Genomic DNA, 10139 nt, shown 5'->3' on the forward strand with positions numbered 1-10139 from the left:
AGAGAGAGAGAGAGAGAGAGAGAGAGAGAGAGAGAGAGAGAGAAAATTAGAGGAAACAGGACAGGAGGGGAAAATATTCTAAACTCATTGCATTGCTAATGCATATGCAGACACAAGAACTGGTTTGTGCCTATGCATATATGTATATGTAAATTAGAGGTGACAGGAAAGGGAGAATATGGTACCACCAGTGCGAGGTTGACGTATGGTGACCCAAGAAGAGTTGGGGTGTGTGTGTGTAAATTAGGGGTGACAGAAAAGCGGTTTATAAACCCATTGCCAGTTTGATGTATATTGACACAAGAAGAGTTGGGGTGTATCTGTATGTTTGTAAATTAGAGATGACAGAAAAGAGGGAATTTTATAAACCCATTGCCGGTTTGATATATATAGGGACAAGAAGAGTTGGGGTATGTATGTTTGTGTGTGTGCTTATGTAAATTAGAGGCACCAGGAAAGCGGGTGCAATAGTGCTAATGGTGCAGTGCCAGTAGATATGGGGGGGGGACCAGAAATGAGCAGGAACAAGAACTAATTGCTTTGTCTGTGTGTATCTGAGAGAGGGTGTGTGCCCCAGAAATTGTATATGTGAGAAAGCATGAACATGTGTGTATTCCAGAGAGACAATATAAGTGTGAGCATCCGCATCTGGGAGAGATGGTTTGAGTGAGTCTGTGAGAGAAAATTTATTTGTGAAAATGCTGTCTTTCCTAGGTACTTTCCCTCCCTAGGGAGGGAGGGAGGAAGGGGGGGAGAGACAGACAGACAGACAGAGAGAGGGAGGGAGGGAGAGAGAAAGAGACTGTATGTGTGAATGTGCATGTATATGAGCAAGTATGTAAAATGTGTGAGAGAAAGACAGAGGGGGATTGGGGCGGGGAGGGGGGGTGCGGAGAGGAGACAGAGAGTGAGCCTGTTTCTTCCATCCTTCTTTCAGTCAGGTTGGCTCCTGGAAAGGCTCTGCAGATTAGAGAGAGGGAGATGGCAGGAGAGGTCGAGATTTCATTACCTTTCTCTTTGTGTGATGTTTTCAAGTTGGAAATGTAAGACCAGAGCTATAAATAATCCAGTCACAGCTGCAGCATCCTGGAGATTTATGGCGCATGCTAATGCCAGGGAACTTGGGGGGGGGGGGGGTAGGTTTGCTTTGCAAAGCAAGATGAAAAACAAATGCACTCATACCCAGCACCCCAAACCAAAGCCTGGCTTCCAAGGTTGTTTCTCATTGGCCAGCTCCGAAAGTAAAGAAGGGGGAGGAAAAGACTTTGAACCTCTGCCCTGGCATGGCCTTGGACAGCTAGGGGCAGTCAGAGAATGAGTCATAAACCAAATCTCAGGCCATTTGAATGGGGAAATTTAAGGGAACCAGTCCCAGGGGATGGTGGGAGCAGACCCTGAGGCTATCATTGGCTTTGGAAATAGCCAAGGCCTTCTATTCTATGATCTGGGATCCTCTTGACTGCTTGGCAAATCCCACTTGGCCCTTCCATGTTTCAGATAAAGATTACTCTGCTGAAAATGAACCTGGAGTGACTGAGTTGTTTAAGCTGTAGGGAAAAAAAATTCTGGTTTTCTCTCACTCTTATATGAGGAGGTGAAGTTGAATACTTAATTTATCTGTTCATTCATTCATCTATCGTTGATTATCTATTATGTGCAAAGAAAGCACTTTGAGCACTAGATTTGGAAACAACACTAGGTTCAAATCCCAGTTGTCACTTATGTTATGATCTCTGTGACCTTGGACAATTCATTTGATCTCTAAAGGCCTCAGTTTCCCTACCAGTAAAATGAAGGGATGTTTCAGATAACCTCTGAGCTCTCTTCCAGTTCTGAATCTCTTCACTTGGTAGTGGGTCAAAACCTCAGAGAGGAATATCTTCCCCACTGTTATTGTAAGTAGGCTGCTGGGAGCCTGTATTGCTCAGTTACAGATAGCAGAGTATCTGGCCAGCAGTTGTAGAATGCTTGATATGTCAGAACAGGGACATAATTACTGGTAGATGCTAGCACCATCAGTATCTGTTCTTTGGTTTCCTTTACATACAGGAGTCAAGAAACCATCAGGTCTATCCTGAAGGGCATGGTAATAGAGATACAAAGACTGAAAAAGAAAGCATTTCAATATGATATTTTGGGGGGTGTTGGGGAGACCCTAGCAGATTGGACAGGATCAAGAAAGGTCCACTCACATGAAACACATAGGGAGTGACATTTGAGCTGGGCTTTTAAAGTATGAGACTGAAGAATGAATTCCAGAATTCAGGGGTGGGGTGGGGATATGAGGGGTGGGAGAGATCACCTGGAAAGGCAGGCTGGAACCAGATTGTGACAGGTTTTTTGTTTGTTTGCTTGCTTGCATGGGTGACCATGGATAATTCACTTTCCCTCTGGATCTCAGTTTCCTCATCTGTAAAATGTAGGAGTTAAACTAAATGCCAAACAGAGGAGTCTGTGTTTGATCCCAGATCGGTGCTGATCCAGTAGAACTTACTGAGAAGTGGAATAATGTGGCCAGATCAGTGGTATAGGAATATCATTTTGTCAGACAGGTGGATGATAAATTGGAGACTTAAGGGAGGGAGACCAATTAGGATGGTGTGGATAATTAATGAATCCTGTGAAGTGGTCCCATGTATTTGAAATCAGACTATTTGAAGTTATAATGGTATAAAATATGGTAATTGGTTCCAGCCCAATGGAAATGCAAATTCATATAATGTGGCCACTTTGAAGTTCATTATTCCGAACTGATCAGGACCTAGCTGTAATCTAGGCAGTGAGGGCCTGCACTAAGGTGGTGGCTCTGGGAAGAAAGGAGAGAGATAGGAATGAGATTGTTGAGGTAGAATCAATAGGATTCAGAAACTTACTGGACACTGGGGATGAGGGAGAATAATTTGGGGTGACTCTGAGGTTTTGAACCTTGAGTGACTGGGATCATTTGACGGTGCCCTTGACAAAAATAGAGAATTTCAAAAGGATGGGTTTGAGGAGAAACTGGTTGAATTTGAGACACTAAGGAACATTTAGTTCCAAATATAAACAGAGCCGGTAAGTAGCAGGGGAAGCTAGGTGGTTCAGTGGATAGAGTGCTAGGCTTGGAGTCAGGCAAACTCATCTCCCTGAGTTCAAATCCAGCCTCAGACACTTACTAGCTGTGTGACCCTGGGCAAATCACTTAAACCTGTTTGCCTCAGTTTTCTCGCCTCTGTAAAATGAGGCGGAGAAGGAAATGGCAAACCACTCCAGTATCTTTGCCAAGAAACCCCTAAATGGGGTCACAAAGTGTCAGATTCAGGATATGTATGAATCAGACACAGAAATGATCAAACAACCCAAGTAAGTAGCAGAACTGATTGGAACTCAGCAATTCAGACTCCAAATTGAATGCTAGCCCTCAGATCCCTTGGATCTTTCCAGTGCTCCTTCACAAAAAGTTCCCAGCATTCTCACTCCCTACAGGACAGGTCGTACCTAGATATCCCTCAGGCTCAGCCGCGTTACCTCATGCACTAACTTGGCATCTCGGCTTGGCTGTTCCTCCTCCAATTTGCTGAGCAAATATTGAAAAAGAAAATGGAGGCTGGGAGCCCAAAGAACCCTAACCAATATTCCCAACACGAAGCCCAGCCAAGATAAATAGGACTCTAGGACACAGGGCCCTAGTAGGCTGGGGCCAAGGATGGGGTAGCCCAGGGTGGAGTTAGGGGAGTTTGCTAATAGGTTGGAGGGAGGGACTCCTCTGAGTGCCAGGACTCCCTGTACTGCTCCATCCCTAAGAGCCCACCATTCAATCTGTCCTCAAAGGGCTGTCCTGTCCTGAAAGGACAGGATCTTCCTCTCCCTTCTAGCTTCTTACAACCCTGTGTCTCCTTGGGCCCCATCCTCCCACTGCTTCTCTCATCAGTCCCTGGGCCACTGCCAGGCAGCTCTATCCCTTTCCTAGCCAAACAGATTCAGGAATTCAGATTCTTTAACTTCCTCCTTCAACCAGAAGGGGAGCTCCCCTTTCTCAGTCCAAACCTTCTCTCTACACACAATGAAGAGCTCACAGCTCACCTCACCCCACTTCCTTCAACACACATCCTCATGACACAGCCATTCACATACACACCTTGGCAGAAATGCAAAAACAACACAAATCCAAGCCCACAGTCCTCCTCTCTTAGAAAGGAGCTGCAAATCTCCCACCTGACCATTCCCTCCTCCCCCACTCATTTCTCTGCTCCATATTCTTCCATCTCACTGAACCTGCCTACACCAGTGTACCCATCTACATGTATCTATAACTGAAGCCAGGCTAGGAAAGAAATAACATGGCTATAGACGAAGAACCTGCCTGATGCATGAGCCAGGTTAATCCTATGACCAGTCTCTAGTAAACTGGGGGTGCAGAAAAACATAATAGGGAAGGGAGGGATGAAAATTCACCAGATTTCCTAACCATCCCCACCCCCAACTGCACACACAAATAATTAATTTCTTTCAGTATACTGGAAAGAGTATGGAATCAGGAATGAGGAGACCTGGACTGTGGTGGCAGCTCTGTTTTAGCTGACTGTCTCTAGCTGTGTGACTGGGTGAGTCAGTTCTCTCTGGGCATATCATTTCTTCTCCCTGGTGTCCTCATATAGAAATGAAAGGTTAATCTAGGTGACCTACAAGGTCTTTAATCCTTATCCAAAATCCTTTGATTCAATGGATTTTCCCAGGATGCTCCTGTTTTCTCCACCTGCTTTGGCAGGGCCAGCATGAGAAAATATATTGACCCCATGGTCACCTTTCCTTTCCTCCTGCAATATGTCCTTGAACCTGTCCTGTGGCTGGCAGTACCCACTCCCCACCCCGGGACTAAAGCAAAGTAGAGGGGGCATTTGTTTTCAGGCAGCAATCCCTTGCCCTCCCCCTGGGCTGCCAACACCTGTGCCAATAGCCTCAGCTCTCTACTCCTCGCCCTTCAAGGAAGGGAGGGGAAGAAAAGTCATTAAGTGCCGCATAAGAGCTGATTCAGGCCACTGGCGTGGAGCGCTCTCAGGAAATGGGGCCGGGCGGCAGTGTCTGGCTGGATGATGGAGGAGCGATTGCCTAGCGCGCTCGCCCCCGACCCGCTGAATTATGGCTTTAATGCAGTCGCTTTAATAACTTGCCGGTGCCCAAATCACCAGATGCAATTTATGGCGGAGCAGGAGCCCCGGCATTTTTCTTCCTCTGAAGACTAAGCACATCTCGGATTACTCTCCTTCCTTCCCTCCTCCCTCCTCCCTCCAAGCCAGTTCACTTCTCCCCCTCCTTTCCCCACCTCCAACGAGAGAGAGAGAGAGAGACAGAGACAGACAGGCACAGAGACAGACAGACACAGAGACAAACACAGAGACAGAGACAGAGGCAAAGAGACAGAGACAGAGAAAGAGAGACACAGTCAGATAGAAATAGTGAGAAACAGAGAGAGACTCAGAGGCAGAGAGGGAGAGACAGGAGACACAGTGAGAAACATAAAGGGGCAGAGAGACACACAGAGACAGAGAGATAGACAGAGAGAGTGTATCCTGGCTTGTGTGAGTGCCTGACTCTATGCGTGCACGTTTCCTTCTCTTGGATGTCTTTACAGGAAACTGCGGAGAATGAGAAACTACTAATAAACGATGCTTAGGGAATCCCGCTTCGATGCTTTATTCTTCCAGACGCCTCCCTATGCCGACAGCCCATTTCTCCCTCTGAGAAGGCCCTGTGAGTCTCAGCCCGCCTTTTCTTTTCTTAAGGAAAGCCAAGGAATTCTTTCCCCGTCTCCTCTTTTCTTCTCGTTGTCTCCCCTGACTCCCCTCCTCCCCACCCAACAGTCTTTCTTCCTGCTTTTCAAATGTTCCATAACTTTCCCCCTGGGGAATGCATTTGCTCTACCTCCTCTACCTCCTCCCTCTCCCTGTCTTTTTCAGCAGTTTATATGACAACTTCCTGGGCTGTTTACATCGTGCTCTATTTTCATCCCTGCCTCCAGTCCTTTTTCCTCGGCTGCCCCTCCTCTCAGTTACGCCCCTCCCCCTTTCCTTGATCTCACTCCACCTCCCAGCCCACTGACCTTCTGGAGGAATTTCACAAATGAATCACAGCAGTGACCTGGTCAGTAAACCCTGTCTCAGTGTAAATATCTCCGCCTCTGGGTCTCCTCACTCCACCAAAGTAAGAGGGAGGAAATGAGAAAGAGGAAAGAAAAATAAAACAGAATCCTTCACCTCTGCTCCCAAAACAATGTTTTCTCTTCGTGATGTTGCCCCCAGCCTGGGGGGAAAATTCCTGTGTCAACTTCTTCCACCCAAGTGGAATCCCCATTGTCATCATTATGCCAGAGTTTGTTGTTGTTTGTCCTTTGTTCTGGAAGAAGGCCATGACATCAGGAAGGTGACGCCATGACTTGCAAGTGAATTGGATTTAAGCGAGGCAGGGCTGTGCAAAGTCACCAGCTCCATTCTGTCCTCTGGAGCCATCTGGGTTCAGTGGCAAGACATAGATCAGGACGCCTGGAGATGGCCCGCATGCCAGAGCATTGTCTTGAGTGGTACCCTGCTAATTAGAGCCACTGCTTCCATTTAGTCTCCTCTGCTATGGAGGCACCCCCAATCCCTCTTTGTCTCTCTGAAATCCTCTTTACTCTAGGCCTGAGCTCCCAATCTTTACCTTTCATTTCAGTACAACAGGACTGAAGGGATTGGGTGCCTGGGGAGAACATGGTGAGAGGTGGTTGAGCTTTATTTATTTATTTTTTTCATCAAAGCTAGACATCCAGCTGTGCTCTGGCTTTGGGGAATCATAGGATATTAGAGCCAGAAGAGATAATAGTAGACCTGGAGTGACCTATTTAGGGCTGGGGATTTGAGAAAAGAACCCATCTTTCTTCTGGGGACCTAAAATCCCTACCATCAATAATGTGGGCCCAAGTAGGCAAAATAAAAATCAAATCAACAAAAATTTATTGAGCATCTACTTTGGCATAAGCTTTCTAAGACCTGTCTTTTTGATCTGCCTGATGGGCTAGATAAAGTGAGGGCTGGAGAACTATTATCAAAGACCTATTCACCCAAGGCTCCTTTGGCTGCCAGAGTAGGTGGAAGTGGTGTGGGGCCAATGCCAGCAAGCCCTGTGACTGTGGAGCCAGTTTCAGACAAGGAAGCTTGAGACAAGTTGGGTGAGGGGTGGCCCAAAGTCACCTTGTCTGGAGCAGTGTGAGTGGGCAGGGCTCATGACTCTCTGAGGACAGATTCCAGCCAGGGCAGGTCCACTAAGTCCTGGATTAGGACATGCACTGAATCTCCCCTCCTCTAGTAGAGCCAGGCTTATATATTCAGAACTGTTCCATTTGCTAGAGAGATGATCTCACACGCAGGAGCTCAAGTCTGGGCCTTTGCTTTTGCTCTGTTGATTATTCCCAATTTATCCTGTCTATATTTTGTTTGCATGCTGTCTCTTTTATTAGACTGTGAGCAGTTTAGAGCAGGGACTGTCTTTTTTCTTTCTTTGTTTTCCTCTCCCTTTGCACAGTGCCAGGCACATAGTGGGCACTTAATAAATGCTTATTCATGATAGCACGTGTATAATCTCTATCAGATTGCTTGCCATCTTAGGGAGGGGAGATGAGGAGGGAGAAAAATTTGGAACTCAAAATCTCATAAAAAATGAGTGTTGAAAACTATCTTTACATGTCATTGGAAAAAATAAAATACTATTTACTAAAAAATAAAGGCTTATTGACTTGACTGGATATCATTATTATTAAGAATCTGGAATCTTTCAGGATAGGACAGGAGAGGAGTCTGGAAAACTCCCTACTGGATGGCATGCATCCGGTTTTTTCCTTGGTAAGCTGGTACAGAAACTGGTTTGGCACACTCTGGGGAGACCCTCGGTGAGTCTGTGTGTATTAGGTACGATGCAGGGTAGGTGTGGGGGAGGAAGCCGTCAGTAGCTCTACTGGCTTCTCTGCCAGGCTTTAGATTAGAAATGGTTTTTAAATGGCTCTGAAAACCCTTCTCTCCACTAGCTGGGCTCACATCAGAGACGGGGAACTTGAAGTGTTTGACTGCAGAATAAACATATGGACTGTAAATCCTGTGATTCAGAAGATTCAGCTGCAATATTCCCTTCTGCGGTTGCTATTGGTAACCAGGCTCTGCAAAAACACCATTTCCCCTGGAATACGAGGAGACCTGGAGCTCAGCAAGGGCATTCCAATTAACCCCTTCCTGCCACAGTAAACTTGAGCTGCCTTTTCTGATTCAGCAAGGACCAAATGAGCTGTGCTGGGAGGGAACAAATCACACCAGTTGGACATAGCACAAAACAACACATAAATAACACATCTGCTCAGTGCACAAAGAAGCATCGCAGATCATTCTCCCACAGGCATGCAGGAACACACAGGCATTCCCTGCTTGCGTTACATGCCTACACACACAGTCTGCCTATACAAACTGTTATCAGTGCTTCAGGAATACAGGCTTGTGGGTGCCCAGGATGCAGGCAGACTCACACCTCTGATTCCGTGAAAACTCAGCTCAAGTAACTACTCCAGCCAAAGTGATTTCGCCTTCTGAACGCTGTCATATGATGTTTTTCCTGTACCTTTCATTTGGCATTTCTCACATGCTGCCTACTGCTATTGATTACCTTTCTGTGTGTCACGTCTCCTTGACTAGACTAAGTTCCTTGATGTAGGTCAGAGAGAAGTATCTGATATTCCTTCGTACCTTCCTCAATGCCTAGCACTTAATAAGAATCCAATATACATCTTTTGATTGAAGTATATTCATATGTGTGTATGTGTATATGAACATGCATATATATGTGTATGTGTATATATGTATGTAGAAACATACATACACACTCATATTATATTAATACACACATACACATATATATGTGTATATATGTACACACAAACATTATTGTTGTTGTCATTCAGTTGTTTTCAGTTGTGTCCAATTCTTTATGATCCCATTTGGGGTTTTCTCAGCAAAGATACTTGCAATTTCCTTTTCCAGTTCACTTTATAGGTGAGGAAACTGAAGTAAACAGGGTTAAGTGACTTGCCCAGGGTCACACAGCTAGTAAATGTCTAAGGGCAGATTTGAACTAAGGAAGAGATGCATCTTGAGGCTTGACACTCTATCCACTGTGCCATATAGCTCCCTTCAAAATATATATTAAAGTATATATATATATGATATATAAAATATACATTGAAGTATAATATAACTATATGTATATATATGTACATATGTGTAAATAGATATAGATATAGATATGGATTGACTCATCTTCTTCTCCTGTTCAGTTCTTGTCCTCATCTTCCTGCAAGCCATCTGTATAGGATTCATCTCTGTGTCTTTCTTGGGATTTTTCAGTATTTTGTGGCTAGCAGGGCAGCACCTAGACTGTCTCTTTGTGTCTTGTTCTCCCCTATTAGACTAATTTCCATGAGAGTAGAGAAGTGGATTATATTTCTTCATACTTCACTTTGTTCTGAATCCTCTTTCAACACGACCAACTCACCTCCTTTTCTGGTCGTCTGCATCTTCTTGATTATACTTTATTATTTATTTTATTTATATATTTTATACATCTGGGCATCAGTTTCCTCCCTTTATCTATAAAATGATGGGGTTGGATTAGATCTCTAAATGCCTTCTAACCATGAAAACTATGACCCTATCACCCTTCTCATACTTTATTGGTTATATGTTGCTACCAATTTGCACCCACCACAAGTCCTTCCCTCACCCTTTCAGCTACCTGTAATTTGAATTCTTTTGAGATGGAGATGTTCAGTGATTTGACCATATGTTAACATCACAGGGTTTAAAAGATGAACTTAAAGTTTACAATGGCACCAAGATTTTTGGGACACCCTCCAAGTATACATTTGTTGTTGTTGAGTCATTTTTGCCCTGTTCTACTTTTCTTGACCCCATTTGAGGTTTTCTTGGCAAAGATATTGGAGATTTGATCTTTCCTTTTCCAGTTCATTTTCCAGATGAGGAAACTGAGGCAAACAGGGTTAAGTGACTTGTCCAGGGTCACACAGCTAGTAAGTGTCTGAGGCCAGATTTGAACTCAGGAAGCTAAGTCTTCCTGACTCAAGTATC

The sequence above is a fragment of the Vombatus ursinus genome, unplaced genomic scaffold, assembly GCF_900497805.2.
Source record: "Vombatus ursinus unplaced genomic scaffold, bare-nosed wombat genome assembly UNPS02014945.1, whole genome shotgun sequence".
NCBI classification, from domain to species: domain Eukaryota; kingdom Metazoa; phylum Chordata; class Mammalia; order Diprotodontia; family Vombatidae; genus Vombatus; species Vombatus ursinus.